A 24366-nucleotide genomic window follows, 5' to 3' on the forward strand; every position below is an offset into this window, starting at 1 on the left:
ACCAAATAAACCATTCCTGGATCCTTGAAGATGTGTTGTATGAATTAATCTCATAAAGCTTTTTTCTCTCCTACAACTATTGAGCCAGCACTTGTTAGTTAGTTTGTAATACACTGCCAGCAGGCATTCAGGACAACAAGGCTCCACTTAAACTGCATCTGGCAGTAGTCAAGCTTTCCCGAAAGACAGACAGGTACGATTTCTCTGAAGTGTTTGTTTCATTCTGCTATCTGCCCTTCACAGGGCCAGCACCAAGCACGAAACCCCGAGAGCCCTACGTGAAGACGTGCAGGTATTCCAATCACAAATAAGAGTGTTTGTTGAAGGGTTGCAACCTTCTCGGCAACTTCGGAATGCAGTAACAGACTTAAGGAATTCTTAGCGGTGTGCAATATGCTAGGGACCCTGCATCTAGCTCTGGGAAAGGCGACAACGAAACCAACTGAGAGCGATGCAGAAGTTTCCATGTCTCATGTCAGCCACCGCCCGGGGACGTTTTGACTCAGAGGCTCAGTAATCTTGGAACCCTGCGCGAAGACTGAGAGGTGTGATTACACAGTGTGGATCTTTCATTGGGAGATCGAAAACATAGCCCTCCAGCGACACTGGCAATACCACGAGAAATACAGCGCCCTCAAGGGCAGAGTAGGAGAACATGAATAAAAAAACCGGCATGAGCAGCTGCGAAATCAGAGTCTGGGAGTGAGGAAAACGACCGACTCTTCAGTGGGAAGAATTTCATGAGATGTCCAGGAAGAAGCGATTTGCGTGCATGGTTTGCACAAAGTGTTTTATAACTTTGTCTCTTGGATGCATGTGCACCTACTGCCAGTTTTCACACTCTCAATCGGACCCTTGCATTTATTCTGATGCTCTTCGTAACTTTGTGACATTCTTGTTTTCCACTCCACGTTAGATCGACTTTTTTAGTGTCCGATGCTTGAATCTTTAATCATCCAACTGTGCAGCCTTTATCTGACGTCAGACTCCAAATACACTCCTGGAAATGGAAAAAAGAACACATTGACACCGGTGTGTCAGACCCACCATACTTGCTCCGGGCACTGCGAGAGGGCTGTACAAGCAATGATCACACGCACGGCACAGCGGACACACCAGGAACCGCGGTGTTGGCCGTCGAATGGCGCTAGCTGCGCAGCATTTGTGCACCGCCGCCGTCAGTGTCAGCCAGTTTGCCGTGGCATACGGGGCTCCATCGCAGTCTTTAACACTGGTAGCATGCCGCGACAGCGTGGACGTGAACCGTATGTGCAGTTGACGGACTTTGAGCGAGGGCGTATAGTGGGCATGCGGGAGGCCGGGTGGACGTACCGCCGAATTGCTCAACACGTGGGGCGTGAGGTCTCCACAGTACATCGATGTTGTCGCCAGTGGTCGGCGGAAGGCGCACGTGCCCGTCGACCTGGGACCGGACCGCAGCGACGCACGGATGCACGCCAAGACCGTAGGATCCTACGCAGTGCCGTAGGGGACCGCACCGCCACTTCCCAGCAAATTAGGGACACTGTTGCTCCTGGGGTATCGGCGAGGACCATTCGCAACCGTCTCCATGAAGCTGGGCTACGGTCCCGCACACCGTTAGGCCGTCTTCCGCTCACGCCCCAACATCGTGCAGCCTGCCTCCAGTGGTGTCGCGACAGGCGTGAATGGAGGGACGAATGGAGACGTGTCATCTTCAGCGATGAGAGTCGCTTCTGCCTTGGTGCCAATGATGGTCGTATGCGTGTTTGGCGCCGTGCAGGTGAGCGCCACAATCAGGACTGCGTATGACCGAGGCACACAGGGCCAACACCCGGCATCATGGTGTGGGGAGCGATCTCCTACACTGGCCGTACACCACTGGTGATCGTCGAGGGGACACTGAATAGTGCACGGTACATCCAAACCGTCATCGAACCCATCGTTCTACCATTCCTAGACCGGCAAGGGAACTTGCTGTTCCAACAGGACAATGCACGTCCACATGTATCCCGTGCCACCCAACGTGCTCTAGAAGGTGTAAGTCAACTACCCTGGCCAGCAAAATCTCTGGATCTGTCCCCCATTGAGCATGTTTGGGACTGGATGAAGCGTCGTCTCACGCGGTCTGCACGTCCAGCACGAACGCTGGTCCAACTGAGGCGCCAGGTGGAAATGGCATGGCAAGCCGTTCACAGGACTACAGCCAGCATCTCTACGATCGTCTCCATGGGAGAATAGCAGCCTGCATTGCTGCGAAAGGTGGATATACACTGTACTAGTGCCGACATTGTGCATGCTCTGTTGCCTGTGTCTATGTGCCTGTGGTTCTGTCAGTGTGATCATGTGATGTATCTGACTCCAGGAATGTGTCAATAAAGTTTCCCCTTCCTGGGACAATGAATTCACGGTGTTCTTATTTCAATTTCCAGGAGTGTATTACATTTACGGCGACACTGTCAGCTAATCGCTGAAGACAGTAGACACCAGGCGCATCGACAATAACACTGCGCCGGCCACCGGCTTGTGCTCTACGGATACGGGGGAAGCATGTAGTTAAGTCAGCGAGGCGTCGCTTCAGATCTACAGGGCACGAGAGATAAAGACTGCCGTATGTCAGCCAGTAGCAACATCACAAAAGAGGAGATCCACACTGCCTCAACACTATGTCAGACGCTCACCCCAGCTGCTAACGCTGACTCCATCAAGTGGTGAGATCAAACGGCCAGTCCCCCTCTTCGTGCTTGCTCAGTTTCTTAGTCAAGCCTATGCCCAGTTAAGGCAGCCATCTGATTATATTTGTAGTGTTGATCTGTTAATGATAATAAAATAGTAATAAATATAAATTTTTCCATATAATAATCGCTTTGGTTTTAATTTACAACATTTTGGCACCCAACTTTGGATGGCCCATTAACAATTCAAGAATTTTCTAACAAATTACTACATCTACACATTAATCGTCATTCGCCTGTACCATCCTATATTAATTCTCCTCTTATCTGTACCTGTTATGCGCACATTACACTTCCAAACATGACTGATGTTCAGAAAGTAGCTTCGAGAAAAACTTACAAAGATTTAAATTTATATTCGGCGTTAACAATTGTCTCTCTTTCTAAAACTCTTTCCTGACTGTTTCCTGTCTATTATATCTCCTCTTTACTTCAGTCTTTTTCAGTCATTTTGCTGCCCGAATAAGAAAACTTACCTATTACTACCGATGTCCGACTTTGCAGTCTTATGCCCGTCCATCCTTCATTGATTTTGTCTTACTTTCTTTACGTTTGTCTCATACGTCTTTTCTAGAGTCTAAACGTTCTGTTCAGCTTATCTTCCAACTCCAATGCATTGTCTGCCAGAATTACAATGTCATAGTCAATTCTCACTTTCTATTTATTGCCCAAATCTTTAATCCCTGTTTCAAAATTCTGAATAATATGGCACATAGGCAACATCTCTGTCGCACCCCCATCTCAGTTGCTTCACTTTTATGAGGTTCGATTTTTAGAAAAGTGTTTTGTTTTCTGTACAAGCAAGTTTCATTATTTGTATTTGATCCGTGATGATTTTCAGTTTCAGCTAATGTATATGTAAACCATATCGTCTACTGTGAAAAATTGGAAACAAAAGTGTCCGTGTAATTTGCGCTTCCGCAAACAGTGGAATGGAACCACATGGAAACTTCACAAAGTTTACCTCATATTTTAAACAGAAAAAAGCACACTTGCCGGATACCAATCCTACCAATATGTAGCATGCAAAACTCCGGGCTATATTTATGACAGTATGCAGTTATGACCTCTTGAAGGTATAGATTTTAAACTTTGGACGCACTCATCATTCCTCTGACCTGCAACCGCCTAATTAAAATACTATACAGTGGAGTGAGTAAGAGGTTTATGAAATACTGTTCTGACCTTGGTAACATCCTTTGTCATTGTGTGAATGTGAGGGGTTTCTAACCTGTAGCTGGTGCAAGAGATCTGTTTGCGTTGAACATATCTATATTGCGATTCACAAATGCTGTGCGCATTAATGACAAGAATCATTGTGTCTTTAAAGTAGTAGTGCAAGCTTATTTGATTACTAACAACGCTGTTGTGTGCTATTTTCTTTAGCCTTTAATGCTGGCCATATTAAAAGGGAAACATATTTCCTGGAGATGCGCTGTTCTTCAACTTGATTCATGTGACTAAATTGTAAATCGAAAATTATTAACTTCATTTCATAATAATTCTTCAGCAGCTTAGGTTTATTCATTTTTATTTTGAAGCATATATATAGCTGCAGAATATCAGTACGAGAATATTGGTAAAACAATATTCAATGTCTGTGGGTGAGAAGTTGACATACCAGGAGCAAACAGCCAAACAGGCTGTCGGTTCAACAGCCTTGGAGATTGGCCTTTCGGGAGTGACCTTAGGTCAGTTTTGCCGCAGAAGGTACTTCGCACCTGGGGTGAAGAATGGTGCACCCTTCCTTCGCCCAAAAAACTGCGGACCATCAAGGAGGCAACCGGTGCGTGGCGCTCCTCCTTGCGAGTCTCTCGTAAGGAGGAGTCTGTTGTCCTCTGCCGGCTGCGCATTGGCCACACCTGGATGACGCACAGCTATTTATTGCGCCGCGAGGACCCACCTTTATGTCGCTGCGGGTCAGCTTTGACGGTGGTCCACATCTTGTTGGGCTGCCCGCTTTTAACTCGGCTCAGGCAGACGTTAGCCCTGCCTGATACGCTTCCTGCACTTTTATCAGATGACGTTGCGATGGCAGATTTAGTTTTCAGTTTTATTCATGCAGGGGGTTTTTATCGCTTGGTCTCAGTGTTTGTCCTTTTTCTTGTGTTGAGTCTGGCCTTTGGCCTACGGTTTTAGACTGGGGTTTTTAGTGCGTTTCTTGGTGGTTGGCTTTTCCTTTTTTGTTTCTATGTTCGGCCTACCAGTGTCACACTCGGTGTGGTTTTAATTCCTTTTTTCTGGTCTCTGTCTGTGTCTTTCTTGTCCTGTGTCGTCTCTTGTCATTTCCATTGATTGTTCTTATTCTTTGTGGGTGTTTCAAGTTCGTGGAAAAGGGGAACGATGTACCTACTAGTCTGATCCCTTCAATCCCACAAACCAACCAACCAATCTTCTCGGCCACTTTCGGTTAAAAAAAAAAGTTTAATTCTTTGTGGGACATCGTAAAATATTCCCGCTTCAACACCTATAGTCCCATGAAGACAGTTAGGAGGCGGCGTTTTTCGTAGCCTTCAAAATGGCATCTGCAGCAGAGTTGCTTTTCAACCAAACAGCTGTCATTGAGATTCCTTTGGTGAGGAACCAGAGCATCGCCGATATTCATAGGTGCTTGCAAAGTGTCTACGGAATCCTGGCAGTGAATAAAACCCCTGTGAGTCCTTGGGCGGTGCGTCTGTGATCATCGAACGAGGTCGCGAAAACCTGTTTGACCTCCCGCTAGTCGGCCGGCCGCACAAAGCTGTGACTCTTGCGACGTTGGAACGTGTGGACATTTCATTCGAGGTGATCAATGGATCACAACCAGTTGCAGTACTCAACAGTGTGTACCCGGCGGGTTCCTCGCCGCCGAGCAGATCATCACTAAAGGACAACGAAGGAACATGAGTGCGTTATTACTTGGCGCTACGAGGCTATTCGTGACAGTTTTTGCCGAATATCGTCACAGGCGATGAAACATGAGCTCATAACTCTTAACCGGAAGTAAAACGGCAATCCATGGAGTGGTGCCACACCACCTCTTGTCCGCACAAAAGTTCAAAGCCGCACTCTCAGACTCTAAAGTGACGGCGACTGTCTTCTGGGACTCTGGAGAGGTTGTCTTTTTGATGTCCACCCTCATAGTGGAACGATCAACTCCGAAATGTATTGAGTTAGTCTCAGGATATTAAAGAAACGACTTCCAACACGTTAGTCTCCTTCACCATGACAACGCATAGCTTCACACAAGTCTACGTACACGAGAAGAGCTAACAAAGCTTCATTAAACTGTTCTTCCTCTGCCACCCTACAGCCTGGATCTAGCACCTTATGACTTCCATCCGTTTGGCCCAATGAAGGAACGCTCCGGGGGAAGCAGTACGTAGATGATGGGAAGGCTACTGATGCAGCAAGACGTTGGCTCCGTCGTCGAGCAGTGCAGTGGTCCCATTTGGACATACATGCCCTCAATGTAAGGTGGTGTAAAGCCGCCACATTGAATGGAGAGTATGTTGGAAAGTAGGGCTTTGCAATCAAAGGAGTTGGGAACAATATGTTCTCTTGGAATCATGCCATCACACTGAATGGAGATTACGATGGAGAGCAGGATTTTGTAGTCAAAGGAGTTGGGAACAATATGGTGTATTGGAATCCTAAATAAAACTAACCTGTTTTCAATAAAAAAAAGTCTCTTAAAACCTACTGTCCTAATATTACTTGACGTAGAATAACATCTCGAACAGGTTTTCGAAAAATGTTGGGTCGATGTATCCATCTCACGCATCCTCTTCTCTCGCCTTCAGTAGCCCCCGAATAAAAGGGCACTTGATCTCTTTTACACTACTGGCCATTAAAATTGCTACACCACGAAGATTACGTCCTACACCCGCGAAATTTAACCGACGGGAAGAAGATGCTGTGATATGCAAATGATTAGCTTTTCAGAGCATTCGCACAAGGTTGGTGCCAGTGGCGACAACTACAACGTGCTGACATGAGTAAAGATTCCAACCGATTTCTCATACACAAACAGCAGTTGACCGGCGTTGCCTGGTGAAACATTGTTGTCATGCCTCGTGTAAGTAGGAGAAATGCGTACCATCACGTTTTCGACTTTGATAAACGTCGAATTGTAGCCTATCGAGATTGCGGTTTATCCTATCGCGACATTACTGCTCGCGTTGGTCGAGATCCAATGACTGTTAGCATAGTATGGAATCGGTGGGTTCAGGAGGGTAATACGGAACGCCGTGCTGGATCCCAACGGCCTCGTATCACTAGCAGTCGAGATGACAGGGATCTTATCCGCATGGCTGAAACGGGTCGTGCAGCCACGTCTCGATCCCTGAGTCAACAGATGGGGACGTTTGCAAGACAACAACCATCTGCACGAACAGTTGGACGTCGTTTGCAGCAGCATGGACTATCAGCTCCGAGACCATGGCTGCCGTTATCCTAGACGCTGCATCACAGACAGCAGGGCCTGCGATGGTGTACTCAACGACGAACCTGGGTGCACGAATGGTAAAACGTCATTTTTTTCGGATGAATCCAGGTTCTGTTTACAGCAACATGATGGTCGCAGCGGTGTTTAACGACTCCGCGGTGAACGCACATTGGAACCGTGTATTCGTTATCGCCATACTGGCGTATCACCCGGCGTGATGGTATGGGATGGCATTGGTTACACGCCTCGGTCGCCTCTTGTTCGCATCGACGGCGCTTTGAACAGTGGACGTTACATTTCAGATGTGTTACGACCCGTGACTGTACCCTTCATTCGATCCCTGCGAAACCTTACATTTCAGCAGGATAATGCACGACCGCATGTTGCAGGTCCTGCACGTGCCTTTCTTGATACACAAAATGTTCGACTGCTGCCCTGGTGAGCACATTCTCCAGATCTCTCACCAATTGAAAACGTCTGGTCAGTGGTGGCCGAGCAATTGGCTCGTCACAATACGCCAGTCACTACTCTTGATGAACTGTGGTATCGTGTTGAAGCTGCATGGGCAGCTTTACCTGTACACTCCATCGAAGCTCTGTTTGACTCAATGCCGAGGCGTATCAAGGCCGTTGTTACGGCCAGAGGTGGTTGTTCTGGGTACTGATTTCTCAGGATCTGTGCACCCACATTGCGCGAAAATATAATCACATGTCAGTTCTAGTATAATATATTTGTCCAATGAATACCCGTTTATCATCTACATTTCCTCTTGGTGTAGCAATCGTAATGGCCAGTAGTGTAATTGTACAGTATTTCGAGTTCGATCATTAGACGACTGCAGTGGAGCGGAGCTAGTGGCAAACAACGGGTGCGCGCCAGAGTTTAAAAGCTGTATTTAGAGGAGATCATAGCTGCGTATTATCACAGCGATAGCGAAAATTTTCATGTGGGATCGATTGTTGGTGATGGTATTTTGCAAGTGTGCTTTTTTTCTCCTTGCAATATGAGGTCACGTTAGTGATTTTTTCTTGTCAGGAAAATGTGTTATGCGCCTACAAGAAATTACAGACCTGTATGGTGCAGTGGTTAGTAAAACTGGGTTCCCATTCAGGAGGGTGACGGTTCAGATCCCCGTCCCGCTATGCTGGTTTTGGTTTTCCGTGGTTTCCCTAAATCGCTTAAGACAAATTTGGTGGTATCTCTGGAATCGAAGGGAGAGTAGTTAGCTTATCGGAGTGAGTTACACAGCTGAGAGGAAACTAAACACCGACGAAAAGAAATCGAATCACTAACAAAAATAATTAATTTAGTGAAGTGAAATTTCTGGAGTACATTTGTTTAGGTAACACAGTGAAGTGATTGACATTGCAAGATCACAGGCTAATGCAGGCACGAGATGAGCCATTGCAAATGTGAAATGCTGGTACAAGAGTAACAGGTGTAACCACCAAAATGTTGAATGCAAGCATGCAAACGTGCAAGCATTGTGTTGTACAGATGCCGGATGTCAGTTTGTGGGATGGAGTTTCATGCCTGTTGCACTTGATCGGTCAATATACCGGACGTTTAATGCTGGTTTGCATGACGCTGGAGCTGTCCGATTATGTCCCATACGCGATCGACTAGAGAATCTGGTAATTGTGCAGGCCAAGGCAACATGTCAACACTGTGTAGAGTATGGTGGGTTACAACAGTGGTATGTGAGCGAGCGTTATCCTGTTGGAAAATATCCCTTGGAATGCCGTTTATGAATGGCACCATAACAGGTCGAATCTCCAAACTGACTTAGAAATTTAGTCAGGACGCGTGTGATAACCACGTAGTGCGCCTGCTGCCGTACGAAAGCGCACCCCAGACCATAATTCCAGGTTTAGGTCCAATGTGTCTAGCATGCAGAAACGTACAGTGGATAGGAAAAATAATTTGAACTGTGGTGGTTGTGTTGGACGGTCAATAACGCGGATAAGGCACGTGTCGCGCTGGACTAAGCTTGTTCAGTACGGGCTACGCATCAGTGCAGGTTGTATACGAGTAGTGCGCACTTCGTATTTTCATTCAGAGGCCGAGGTCGACGTGCAGTGAAAGACCTAACAGATTTCCAAAGAGGGCAGATTGAGGGGGTCCAATTAGCTGGAGCGTAACCAAGACGGCCAACTTACTGAAAGTTTCAAGAGCAACTGTTCCAACAATGATGACAGCCTGCACAAAAAATGGAAAGACATCATCATGTAAACGTAATAGTGGGCGCAAATGGAAACTAATTGACAGAAATACCTATTGTACTTGGTCGGGCGATACAAGGACGGTTAATATTGTTCGTGGATGATGCTGGAGTTGTCGTCCGATTATGTCCCGTACGCGATCAAAAGGAGAGTCTAATGACAGAGCAGACCAAGGCAATATGTCGACACTCTGTAGAGCATGTCGGATTACAATGGCGCTAAGTAGGCGAGCGTTATCCTCTTGGAAAAAGCACCTGAAATGGTATTCGTGAATGGGAGAATAAAAGAACGAATACCAGACTGACGTACAATTTTGTAGTCAGTGTGCGTGGGAAAACCACGAGAGTGCTCTTGCTGTCAATCCCAGACCATAGCTCCAGGTGTAGGACCAGTGTGCCTAGAACGTAAATAAGTTGGTTGCAGGCCCTCAACTATCTAACCAACGCACAGCCATCACTGGCTCCGAGGCAGAGCCATCTTTCATCACAAACAACAACATACCTCCACCCTGCCCTCCAGTGCGCTCTCGCTTGACATCACGGAAGTTGCAAATGAGGGTTGTTTGGGGTCAGTGGAATGCACGCTTCAGGGCGTCTGGCTCTGAGCTGTCCTTGAAGTAATCAATTTGTAACAGTCCGTTGTGTCACAGTGGTGCCAACTGCTGCTCAAGTTACCGCTTCAGATGCAGCGCTAGAGGCAGATGCCGAGAATGATGGTCTTCCCTCTCGACACTGTCACGTGGTCGTTCGGAGCCAGGTCTTCGTGCAACAGTACATTCTCATGACCACCGCTACGAGAAATCATGTACAATGGCCACATTCCTGCCGAGTGTTTCTGCAGTATCGCGGAAGGAATATCCAGCTTCTCGTAGGTCTATTACACGACCTCGTTGAAACTTAGTGTGGTGTTGATAATGACATCTTTGTCGCCTTAAAGGCAGTCTTGACTGACATCAACTCACCACGTCCAATCTCAAAGCTGACTAACACTCACAACTGTTACAGCGTGTATTTAAAGCAAACCTGATTTGCGTCTTCAATTGACTCTTAAGCGACTTTCACGAAATTGGAATAGACATCATCCTTCATATATTGAAATATGCCTACATACTTTCCTTCTTGGTGCTGCGATATTTTTTCTGTCAGTGTATTTGGCGTAATAGAGTGCTGTATTCCTTAATGTCCAGCGTTGGGCACAGCCGTGTTCTGCACCCAAGCAGCCTAATCCACAAACCCGCTCCCCCTTCTCTCTCTCTCTCTCCCTCTCCCTCTCTCTCTCCCCAATGGCAACCCCGCTCCTCCTGGTTTTCCCTCACCGCTGAGGAGCAAACAGCTCGCGTAGCACGTGGCCGCGCGTGCCCGGCATAATTCATGAGCTAAAAACCGGCCCGCCTCTGTGGATTAGCAGCGGGCCTCCGCCTGCCCAGGAAAATCACTTTACCTCCTGTTTCCTCCCAGCAGGGTTATGAAAATGTCACCACAGCGCTTTCTCTCTCCAATAAAAGTCAAACGCCGCGTTCCACAAACTTATTTTTCAGCGGTCCCTTATAACCGTAGTGGATACAGATAAATTTTCTATGCAACAGGATTTTCTCTATCCTTGGCGTCGTTTGTGTTTCGACATGTATTATTCTTCACTTTTTAGTCGTGACTCGGTTGTAATCTTTGAAAAGTGTCACTTGCCTCTCGTGTCTTTACACCATTTCTCACATTATTCCATCACGAACAAATTCATATTATCACACGAACAGCTTGTACCCCCCTCTCAGCTTAACACTATATGTACATCAACTAATTGCACAAATTGTACTTCCATCTGAATATTTTAAAGAATTAACCAATATATTACCCCAGCCTATTGGCAGTTATTACTTGAAACAGGTATGTATAATCTTAAGAACCTCCTGTTTAGGAAAATTTGCTCTTTAATCCTTCCACCCGCTCTCTCCCTCTCACTTTCTCTTTCCCTTCCTCTCCCTCTGCCTCCAGCCTTTCATTCTTATCTATGGACCTCAACCAAACATGTTATTTATGTATAATTTTACCATTGTAGCCAACGTAAGTATTGTAATAAAAGATTGCAACCTGTCACCTGATTATATACCAACGAATATGGAGTTCGCCCTATATTAACTTGACAAAATCGCATGTATTCAACACCTCAAAACAAATATCACCAAAATTCTGCCCAACTTATCCTGTATTAATGTTCGACGATGTATATTCTTTGTGCTTTGTATCAATGTTTCTCTTCTGCTATAAAATTCTAGCACCTAATGGTTTCCAGACGCCATATTTGTTTAAAAGATATGACAGTATACATATGATGTGTTAGGACAGTGAAAAGAACCTGTGTCCATTGGAGGTACTCTATTTTACTTACTTTATTTTTGTCATTAGACATACGTTTAGTCTTTTTTCTTTTTTTTTTCAAAAGAAATCCAAAATCATTCTCCACTAGACAGTGTCATAAGCTCCTCCAAAAATCGTAACACATAACACAAACACACACACACACACACACACACACACACACACACACACACACACACACACACACGTCATACTAACAAATGTAAATCCACCTTACGATGGAGGTTTAAACCTTTGAAACGCGTCGTGGAGATAAATAAACAGTGATTGGTAACGGTAAACTAGTTATTTCATTTACTTTCAATAACAGTCACGGTAAAGCCTAACCTAAAATGTTAGCATTTAAAGTGGATTATGCTGTTGTGTACGGACAATTCGCAACGTTAGAAAATTGTAACAAAATGCAGGAAGACCTGCAGGATCGACGCGTGGGGCAGGAAGTGGAAACTGACCCTCACCATAAACAAATGTAATGTATCCCGTATGAATAGACAGAAAGACCCATCGCCGGTCGTGGCCGAACGGTTCTACGCGCTTCAGTCCGGACTCAGTGGCTGCTACAGTCGCAGGTTCGAATCCTGACTCGGGCATGGATGTGTGTGATGTCCTAGGTTAGGTTAGGTTTACTTAGTTCTAAGTCTAAGGGACTGATGACCTCAGATGTTAAGTCCTATAGTACTTCAAAAAATGGCTCTGAGCACTATGCGATTTAACTTCTGAGGTCATCAGTCACCTAGAACTTAGAACTAATTAAACCTAACTAACCTAAGGACATCACACTCATCCACGCTCAAGGCAGGACTCGAACCTGTAACCGTAGCGGTCAACCGGCTCCAAACTGTAGAGCCTAGAACCGCACGACCACTCCGGCCGGCCCTATTGTACTTAAAGCCATTTGAACCATTTGAAAGACTCATCATTTTATGATTACACGAATGCAGAACAATCATTGGAAGCAGTTACTTCCATAAAATATTTAAAATGTTTAATAGTTTGCTTACTGAGTTATTTTAAGTTGAACGACCACATAAAACTAACAGCAGGAAGGCAGATGCCAGAATCAGATTCGTTGGAAGAATTCTCAAGGAATGTAGTCCAGCAGCGAAGAAGATTACTTACAATACCTTCGTTCGTATGGGATCCGTACCAGATTGAATTGAATACAAGAAACAGAGGAGATCCATAGAGGAACAGTGCGTTGCGTTACAGATTCATTTAGTAAGCGCGAAAGCGTAACAGAACTTATCAACAAACTCCAGTGACAGACCCTGCATGAGAGTCATTCTGCATCACTGTGGGGTCTACTAGTGAAGTTCTGAGAGTGTGCGTCCCTACAAGTCAACAAATATGTTGACTTCTCCTACATATACCCTGCAAAAAGACCACGAAGATGAAATTAGAGATATTCGAGACTAGACGAAAGCTTACCGGCAATCGTTGTTCCCGCTAACTATTCGCGATTGGAACAGGAAAGGGAGAAGAGACAGTGGTATACAAGGCACCCTCCGCCACACTCCTCAAGCTGGCTTCCAGAGTATAGATGTAGATGTAGGTGTACATGTACGTATTAAGGCGTTTTAAACGTGAACTTCTTGAATCAAGGATCGGGCAACATGGTTACGTCCAAAATACCAATATTTACATGTTCAACCCAAATATTCAAATGGCCCCAAGCACTGTGGGACTTAACATCTGCGGTCATCAGTCTCGTAGACTTAGAACTGCTTAAACCTAACTACCCTAAGGACACCACACACATCCATGCCCGAGGCAGGATTCGAACCTTCGACCGTAGCAGCAGTGCGGTTCTGGACTTAAGCGCCTAGAACCGCTCGGTCACAGCGGCCGACCATGTTCAATCAATTAGGGATTTCTGCTATGATGTTCCTCTTCAAATACTTTCGAACACTTTCTGTGGATTGCACTCAGATATTTTGATGTTCGACATAGTAGTTACTGGGATTACTCTACTGCTTGCGACGTATTTTTCTGTGGAGTTAACCACATTACAATCCTTTTCACAGCGGTAATCAACTTAATCACATTGTCAGTTTTTTGAGTGGAAGATTTGCTCCCAAACTGAGCGTGTGGTCAAAATAGTATCCATACTGTATCTGTTTCTTACGAATACTACCCCTTTAACTAGTACGCTGGTGCCGTTGTCAGATATGTTCAAAAAAGGATTTGTTTACATGGCAAAAAAAATGTTGACAGCAGTAGCAAGTAGCTGGTTTTTATGCCAGCACCGAAGGTCGATATTTAATCTTTAACATCGATGCTCTCATCTTTCTAAGATTTCAGTATCGATAGTGAAACATCGATTTTCAAACTGACAGCATCCATGTTAAGTAAATATCGTTGATTATGGGTCATTCCTACGTACAGCTCAACGATTCTCTTCGCGTTCCTTCTGCATTCTCCACAAGAAAGCAGTATATCTCGTGTTTCGCTTGAAAGACCTTTTTTTTTCTTAAATGTAACCAGCGCTCGACACACGTGAACGACACAGACAGAATGAAAACTGTATTTCCTCTGTGCCCAGTTATTTCGAAATCACGCTGATGCAAAATTTCTTCCTCCTTATCCACTGTGACGTATCTCCTTATTTGGGTATGAAATCACAAACTTTCGCATAATACAACAATTGCTTTAATGTTCAAAACAGACAAATCCTGCGCTGTAAATATTGTAATTAATCTGATAAATCGCATGAAAATGCAAATGTTCAGTCTGTGAAAGCTCTTCACCAAATGTTTAGAAATTTTGACACAACGTTGCGTTCGAGTATGTTTATGATTTTGTATACCAATTTTCAATACATATAATGTATAAATAAATATGTAACTTATAAATAAATGTATAATATAGAGCCGGCTGTTGTGACCGAGAGGTTTTACGCCCTTCAGTCTGGAACCGCGCGACCGCTACGGTAGTAGTTAAACTTCATATGGCTGCTGCAAGGTATTGAAAATGTGTGTTCCTCAAAAATGGATATATTTTTGAACCAAAGTAAATGTCTTTGAATCCTTTTGAAAATTATTCTTACTTCTGATATTGATTTTATCTACTGAGGTGTTAGTTTGAAAAAAAAAAAAAAAGAATACAATTAATCACAAATGTCGTCAGAGAATTGAAATATTTGGAAGCAGTAGTTAGCGTCCCCAATTCCCTGAAAAGTCGTTTGCAGGACATTCTTGAGCTCACATTACAAATAATTGGAACTACGTTCTTTTGAATGTGGTTCAAATGGCACTAAGCACTATGGAACTGAACATCTGAGGTCATCAGTCCCCTAGACTTAGAACTAATTAAACGTAACTAACCTAAGAACACCAAACACATCCATGCCCGAGGCAGGACTCGAACCTGTGACCGTAGCAGCAGCGCGGTTCCGGACTGAGGCGCCTAGAACCACTCGCCCACAGCGACCGGCTTTGGAAAATTTTATCTTGGCTTGAGCCGGCCGCGGTTGTCTAGCGGTTCTAGGCGCGCAGTCCGGAACCGCGCGACTGCTACGGTCGCAGGTTCGAATCCTGCCTCGGGCATGGATGTGTGTGATATCCTTAGGTTAGTTAGGTTTAAGTAGTTCTAAGTTCTAGGGGACTGATGACCACTGATGTTAAGTCCCGTAGTGCTCAGAGCAATTTTTTATCTTGGCTTGAGTTACCCCGAAAAATGATACCTTGTGACGTTATGGAAAGAAAGTAACGAAAGTATGCCAGAATTTTTATTTTTATGTCGCTTATGTCTGACAACGTCCGCACTGCATGTCCAAAGGAACATTGCATTGCACTTCCGATCAACGCAAGTGCTGCAGTTTCGTAAATAAGTATTCGTTCAGCCGTTTCAGCAGTGTTGTGCTAGACACTTCCCAGCTGAATATACTGATATGTGGTAGTTACTCAGCTACACGAACAACCCCTTCGTGCGTGCCTCAGAAAATGTGAGCGCCTGAGAATATGACGGGTGTCTTCGTTGTGTCCGTGGAATCTTTGACCCCGAAAAGATAGTAAAAAAATCCATTATCAACCGAGATGAAAACATTTTCTTGTACATTGGACAGTAAAAGGATGAAAAAGTCGCCGTCAGGCGCCGTTTCTGTGACAGTACAAAGCGCAGTGCGGGCTATGACTTTGCTCTGCTCTGTTGTGTTCTGCCCGAATAGCGCCATGGGTGGGCTCGCTCCTTCGTTTATGAGTCGTTACTCACTGATTTACGGCCTTCGCTACCGTGCATCAGTTTTCCCAGCGCACGCGGAACCGTAATTTCTTTTTTTGGCTACCGTCTTGAGATTTTAAGTGGTCCCCGCGCCGTTCCACTCTGATTTACGTGTCGAATTTCCGTTAAGCTTGTCTCGTAGCGCATTAAAATTTATCGCCGCTTCCACTGGAGCGCAACGTATCCACACAGAGGAAGGCTGAGTCAGAGAACATAGAAACAGATGGTCGTGCATGCCGTCTACTAGGCTTCCCTGTGTCGAAACTGCACAACTATTTAAAAAAAAAAGAGTGAGATTTAATACAGATATGATCAACTTGGATACAAACGAACGATTAATCTAAGCACCGTATTAATACTCAAACACAGTACTGGATAATAATAACAGCCTCTGCACGTCACGGCATTTCGCGGGTTTTGTATGTCTCAAAAACGTAAAACAGTACATACAGCTTGAATCCTGGCCAACTGTGTAGCTTTTATGACTGCTGGGTGAGTGTTTACCAAACGTACTGAATACACTAAATGTCATGTAAGTGGGCAGTCCAACGAAGAAACCTTATCGAACGAAGGACAAGATACTGTGTCTCACACCTTGACGTTTGGCGATGATTCCCAGTCCCCAGGCGGAGGAAAATCCCCGACCCGGCCGGGAATCGAACCTGGTACCCCGTGGTCCAGGAGCAGCAACGCTAGCCACTAAACTACGAACTGCAGACGGGAAGCCGGAGTGACAGATCTCTGGAGTGTTAACCAAAATATAAGCGGCTGACGACAGGGTGCGGAAGGCGAGTAATAATGGCATCTCAATTTCAGCGAATTTTATCTTATTTAAAACACACTAACTTAATAAAAAATACTTAATATTTCTCTGTTAAATACAGTTAAAACGGTGATACGAAGGAAACGTTAATATTAGAAGAACTTTTCATTTGGCAGAACCTAAGCAAGCGATGGGATTGGCTCATATGACCCATCCTAAGGAAATAAGGAATTGTGGATTTCGTAATGAAGTGGAGTGAGATGAGGAGATTTTACGGGGAGACCAACACATGACTACAGTGAGCAGGCTCAAACGGATGTAGGTTGCAGTAGCTATTCAGAAAGACAGAGGCCTGTAGAGCACAGGCAAGTTTAGAGAGCTACATCAAACCACTCTTATGACTGAAGATCGTAGTAATAAAATTAATATTTATGATACTTTGTTATCATAAATTGGGAGAAACCTAAATTCACAAGCGTAATAAATTTAAATATGTTTTTTGTGACATTAACGTAATATTATTTTACATGTTTTGCACTTTGCAATGTTTGGGTGAAACATCCAATAAAAAAAATCAGTGTCTTAGCAGTTCTTCCGCAGTACTGTGCTCACAGAACCGACCTTACTGACCATACTGATTAACCTACGTTTGCTTATCAACTTGGATGCTGACCGAACATTCACAAAAAGCTGATTTAAGAACAGTTGCTGTGATGTTGGGGAGAAGTACAGAGACACTGCAACCGCCACCACGGATAAATATGTAGTGTAACGTGTAGCGTCATAACAGTATAAGGTTACGGGTTTCCTATTTCAAATGTAGTTTGCCATACCACCGTTAGTTTACCATAAACTTCGATCCTGTCTCTTCCTTCGACAATGTTCATTCTAACTGCAGTTGCAGAGTTCAGGATTCATGTTTGCTGGACTAACGCCTTATAACAAATCATTTACGAAAATGATAAACTTTTCGAAATTATTTCGCAGCATATTGAAACATTATTTTTAGACTCCGATGTAAAAGTTTTTTCTCATAAAAATTAGTTATCGTACAGATTTCCCTTTACGTAAGTTATAATAAATGGCACATGGTTCGATCATTTTCCGAAATGTAATATACGTAACATTTCACGGTAATTTATTGCTCACTAAATAGAAAACTATTATCATGTTCTAAAAATTCACTTTTTCGTAAATGATTGAATATTTTGTAAAAGCTAAATATATAGTGACTTTTACACGTGGCGCGTTTTAGAGTAACAAAATTTCTATTTTGCAACTTTATAAGGTAAATTAAACTAATATTCAAAAAAATTGTTCAAATGGCTCTGAGCACTATGGGACTTAACATCTGAGGTCATCAGTCCCCTAGAACTTAGAACTACTTAAACCTAACTAACCTAAGGACATCACACACATCCACGCCCGAGGCAGGATTCGAACCTGCGACCGTAGCAGTCGCGCGGTTCCGGACTGAAACGCCTAGAACCGCTCGGCCACCGCGGCTGGCACTAATATTCAATTCCTTTGATTTTTGCAGAGTGCAAAAAGATAAGCTTACTTAAAATTGTAAACAATACAAATCTGGATGTCATTATAACCATTATTATGATCTTATACACAGAAATGAATCCGATCCAGATTATCAGTCAGTAGTCGGCAGTCAATAGGCCTTTATGCATTAGTCTTTATTTCAGCAAGACTATTGCTTGTCTTTTGTCTCACAAAGGCGCGAATAAGGTCTCTCTAATGCTCAAATCTGAATGGTGTATTTTCACCGTCCTGTCAAGTTAAAATGCGAAAAAAACACGTGGTGTGATATCGTGAAAAAGTGTATACACTTTGTATGTAAAAATCCCGAGCCCCGCTTTAATCTCATAGCGAAACTACGAGAACTGTATTAAAGATAAGCAAAAGTATGAACAAATCTTTCTTTTTATTTTTGTGCATCAGACTCTTTACTAATTGATTTCTCGTTCCTTGAACTTGAGGAATGTATTATATTAACAGTTCGTGATACTAGAAAAGAATAATTTGAAAATGTGGTGTCACCGCCAGACACCACACTTGCTAGGTGGTAGCCTTTAAATCGGCCGCGGTCCATTAGTATACGTCTGACCCGCGTGTCGCCACCATCAGTGATTGCAGACCGAGCGCCGCCACACGGCAGGTCTAGAAAGACTTCCTAGCACTCGCCCCAGTTGTACAACCGACTTTGCTAGCGATGGTTCACTGACAAAATACGCTCTCATTTGCCGAGACGATAGTTAGCATAGCCTTCAGCTACGTCATTTGCTACGACCTAGCTAGGCGCCATTATCAGTTGCTATTGATATTGTAAAGAATGTACAGACAAGAGCTACGTTCAACATTAATGGATTAAAGTTAAGTATTCCACCATCTGCGTTCGTTTTTCTAAGTTCTCATTTCCTTGTCCTGTTCCACACCTCACGCCAGCCTGCGTGAGCTTAAACGCGTGCCTTTCGGCTTCCTCTACCATCAGTGGGTAGGCTCTCATGCCAATCCACAACAGAATACAAAGCTGCAAGAGACCATTTTCACATAATTTTGGAAAGAGGATCGTTTCAGCGTGATAAAACGTGTCGCCACATATTGCACTAGTCGTTGGTGTGACAGTGGAGAGCAGAATGGACAAGAAGCGTTTGGGGACTGCCAACGAATGGGACGCTATATCGCCGATGCCGTATGAGACTCGGTCTAGGAACACAGACAGTTTCAGCCCTGTACTTAGCTCACTAATCCGTCTTTGTCGCTAAACAAAGAACCACTATCAGGTGCTGCGTTTTGAGACTTAATTAATCATTGTTGCACTACTCAATTGCTATCCAAACGTTAAGACGTGCCACAGAAACTTGGAATGTTTCCACGGTATGTTGTCACGAACTGTGAACATAGTATAAACATAGTTGGGCTTCGTAATAAATTGCATTCGAATCTGCAAATGAAATTGTCTAGCTGCTTTAGGATCAGCGTTACTCTTCAATTCGGAAGTATTTTGTTGCAGGTTCGTCTAAAATAGTGGCATAATGGATATTATCTTTGGCCAGCAAAAACTCAGATTAAAGCCTTGTGTAATGGTTGCGCAGTTGATTGAAGTGTTTATAGGAGAACCAGAGACGTTATAACGCTACTGCGCAGCAACTTGCATTAAGCTTTGGATACACATTAATTAATTCCAAAGTTTAAATTGTTTTTTAAACTTCGTTCTCACTGTGATCATTTTCCAGATAAATAAGAACCGTACGTACATTTCCTTTCATTTCAGAAATATCAAAAGAATGAGTTATAACTTCGCTCCTTTGTAAATTCACTAATCAATCAAAACATTATCACCACTGACCTACTACTGACGTAAAAACCCGTCCCGGTGATAGCAGCGTCACTAGGAGAGAAATGATTGCTAGTCAGACAAATGCACGGTGCGTGTAGTCTCAGTGGGCGTGCTGTTTGTGTGTAGAATGGGGAAGACGCGATCTATCTGAGTTTGACCAGAGGCAGATTGTGATGGCCCAGAGGCTCTGCACGAGCATTTTGGAAATTGCATGACTTGTCGGGTATTCGAGTAGAGCTGTGGTGAGTGTGTTCAACACGTACCGACACCAAGGTGAAACCACGTCCAGACGTCGTGGGGTTGGACGACTGCCCCTCATTGCAGATGTCGGACGTCGTAGGCTGGGAAGACTGGTGAAACAGGACAAAAGGTGAACTGTGACGGAACTAACATCTGACTTTGATGCTGGGCAGCGTACAAATGTGTCTGAAAACACAGAGTGCCGAACACTCCTAACGATGGGCCTCCGCAGCCGACAACGCATGCATGTTCCAATGTTAACACCACGACATCGACAACTACAACTCGAATGGGCACGTGACCATCGGCGCTGGACGTTGGCGCAGTGGCAGAACGTTGCACGGTCTGATGAATCCCGATACCTTGTTCATTATGCCGATGGGAGGGAGCGAATCCGCTGTCTTCCAGGGGAGCAGATCTTTGATGCCTGTACTGCGGGACATTCTTGGGTCCAGTGGAATTCGTGCAAGGCACCGCGACGGCCAAGGAGTTCCGTACACTGGTTGCAGACCACGTCATAGAGTGAACAGCTTCTACAAAGGGTAATCATTTTTCCTTAATTCACGTAATATTCTTCAAATCAAGAAGTATCTTGTACTGCACACCTTCTAAAATAGTCTACGTTCTTCCTCTGGTTTAAAGCTACTCCATTCCCAATTTCATCGAAATCATTTCAGCGGATTATTCGTGGAAATGTAACGTAGTTATTTATCCATTAATTATATTAGTATGCAATTACGCTATCTTTCCTTCCCGTGATCCAATTTTGATGAAATAAAGCTTATATAGAGCCTTCGGCTATACTCAAGTTATCTGTGAAAAACGCATGAAACGGATTCGGGCGATCAAACAGAGAAACAGATACGACGGTTTTACATAAGACATTAAATCACGATACCTTTCTTTCCGTTATCCGATGTTGATGAAATCAAGCCTGTACGATGGCCCAAGCTATACTAGAGTTATCTGCGAAACCCCATGAAAATCGTGCAGTGACTTTGGAGAGTAGCCTTTTCAGATAGGGAAACAGAGACAAGAAAGTTTTAGTAAAACTTTAATCATTATATCATTTTTCTGTGATACGTTTTTAATGAACGACAGCCTATATTGTGACGAAAGCTAGGCTCAATCCCTTTGAAAATCTGTCTAGCAGCTTTGGAGAAGTGTGTTCATAAAGACACGCCAGTTTTACAGGTGTATTATTAGTATGGGTGTTCGCTTTGAATTTTTTTAATTATTTCTACGGGAAGAAAAATTCAAAGAGCACTAATCATTCTGAGAACCTCTCGGTGTGGCCGAGAGGTTCTGGGCGCTTCAGTCTGGAACAACGAGACCGCTACGGTCGCAGGTTTGAATCCTGCCTCGGGCATGGATGTGTGTGATGTCCTTAGGTTAGTTAGGTTTAAGTAGTTCTAAGTTTTAGGGGACTGATGACCTCAGATGTTAAGTGCCATAGTGCTCAAAGCCATTTGAAACATTTTTTTTTCTTTTTTTTTTTTTTTTTTTTTTGGAAATATTACGACGTAAAAATATCACTGTACATTGATCTCTGATACTGAATTACGCTGATTGTGACCACTTACTGAATAGCCAGTATGTCCACCTTTGGCACCTATAACAGCGGCGACGTATGGAAGCAATGACGCTCTGCTAGGTAGCTGGAGGCATTTGGCACCACATCTGTGTATACAAAGCACCTAATTGCCGTAAGTTTGGGGGAGGGAGAACCATGAACCATGAGATATGACGCCACGTTCAATCGCATGCCAGATGTGTTCAAACGGGTTGGTTGAAATCCGACGAGATGGAACGGGGGGGGGGGGGGGGGGGGAGTGGGAGATGCACCACATAAACTGGAACTCGCCACTGTGTTCCTCAAACAACTTCATCACACTACAGCTCTTGCGACATCGCACTGCCATCGGGAAACATGATCATCAAGTGTTCCGGATACCCCTTTGGCTTGGGACCACTTGTATATCCAAAAAGGGTCATTTTAGTGTAACTATCCTACAGTACTAGATCAAAATATAAATATTACACAATTCCTTATGCTTAGGCAAGTGGAGGAAACGGGTTGGTTATTTTTGCATTTGATGGGTCTACGGCGAGCGGGATGGGACCTATGGAGCCACCATTAGTTCTTGTTCTTGAGTGGTTACTCGGTGAACTCCCAAAAACGTGTGTTTTTACTGTATCTTTGCCGTCACCAGCGGGTCAAACCCCAGCCGCGGGTTTCAAGACGGCTACACGTAGCAAATAGCTGAAGTTTATACGATATGTACCTAAAATACCTATCTCGAAAAACCTTGAAGATTTTCTTGATACATTTATCCGTTTCTAAGATGACATCGGGAAAGAGCGAGATAGTGACAAGAAGAAGAGACTGCAGCCGTGGGAAGAAATGAAGTAAGCAGCAGTAAGGCAGAACAAGGAGGCGAGAGGAGACGGTAGTTGTACAACAGAACGAAGGCGACTTGTTTGCGAGGCAGGAGACAAAGATAGCTGGAGAGTCACAAAAAGGCAATGACCATGATTTAGGCCCAGTGAGTGCGGCAGTTGGCAGTGGATGGGCATGAGGGACTTACAGCGATGGAATAGTAATTGTCAGTGAGTTAGAGTTAGGGGAACTTGTGAGGGTGAGAAGTGAGTTGCATGTTAAAAAGATCGCAAATATGTTTGCAGGCTGGTATTTTTGCGAAAAATTTTAAAGGTAGTAAGGAAGGTAGAATGAGACAGCTAGTAACCCATTTATCAGTCAATCTTTTAATAAAGAAAAGTATATTCGCCTTTTGGTGCGCCAATAGGAGCATTTTACTGCTGGTGTATAGCTACATGAGTAGCACGGTCCGTAGACGCGCGCTGCTGCCCATGCCGCTCTGGTACGCAATGACCAGCAGCAACGCCGTGTGTGCCTACACATCGTATGGATTGGGACAGCTTGGGAGGGGGAAGAGTGGGGCACACATCACGAGCTATGTTTACACAGAAATGTGTCGGCAGCTGATGCACAATGATCAGCAGCAATGCCGTGTGTGCCTACACATCGTATGGATTGGGGCAGCTTGGGAGGGGGAGAGTGGGGTACACATTACGAGCTATGTTTACACAGAAAGGTAGAAATGTGACGGCAGCTGATGCTGTGACAAGTACAGGCTCTTGCTTACTCACTATCACCCATCATGAGAAAACAAGCGATACGTGAGCGCAGTCATGAATACCAGCTAGTCTATACTAATAATAAACCGTAGGGTCTGTCTGTTTGAAAATGCTTATCTCCAAAAGCACTAGACCAATTATCTTGTAGTTTTCATAAAAAAACGTGAGTGTAGCTTGGAGCAATGTACAGGCTGTATTACATCAAAATTGTAACAAGAAAAATTACGTAATTTAAAATTTCTTCTAAAATCATCTACTCAGCTGCGTAGCTCAGATTTTTAATCATGTTGGTGCATTGGACCAAAGAACCAATAGATCGCACTGTTAGTTTTGTAGTGCACAAAATAACTCCTTGATGGTGCTGTTTCTTTTTTTGTGAGTGACAGATGTAGGGCGTATATCAAAGAGAATCAGTCGATTAAAAAAAATGATAACTATTATATTATTTGAGATATTTGCATCAAAAACTTATTGTTGGAAAGAGAAAACTCAAGAGTTTTACACGGTTCCCGCTATGTAGCAGGAGTGTGCACCCACTTCATTTCTGGTACAGGTGGTGTCGGAACAAGAGAAAGCGTTTTGTGTTCTACGTTTTGCGCAGTGCGGGTCAGTAATAATTGTTCAGCGTGACTTCCGTACTAGGTATGGTGTGGATCTTCCTACAGAACAGAGCATTAGCAGATGGCATGAGCAATTCCGAGAAACAGGTTGTTTGTGTAAAGGCAAATAACCGGGCCGTCCCCGAGCGTCTGACACAGATGTCGAATGCATCCGCCATAGTTTCACAAGGAGTCAGCAGAAATCCTCTCGCCGTGCAACTCGACAGCTCAACATGCCCCCGATGTCCGTCTGGCGTGTGTTGCGTCGACGTCTATACATGAAACCATACAAAATTCAGCT

Source organism: Schistocerca serialis, chromosome 4 (genome assembly GCF_023864345.2).
Source record: "Schistocerca serialis cubense isolate TAMUIC-IGC-003099 chromosome 4, iqSchSeri2.2, whole genome shotgun sequence".
Classification (NCBI taxonomy): Eukaryota; Metazoa; Arthropoda; class Insecta; order Orthoptera; family Acrididae; genus Schistocerca; species Schistocerca serialis.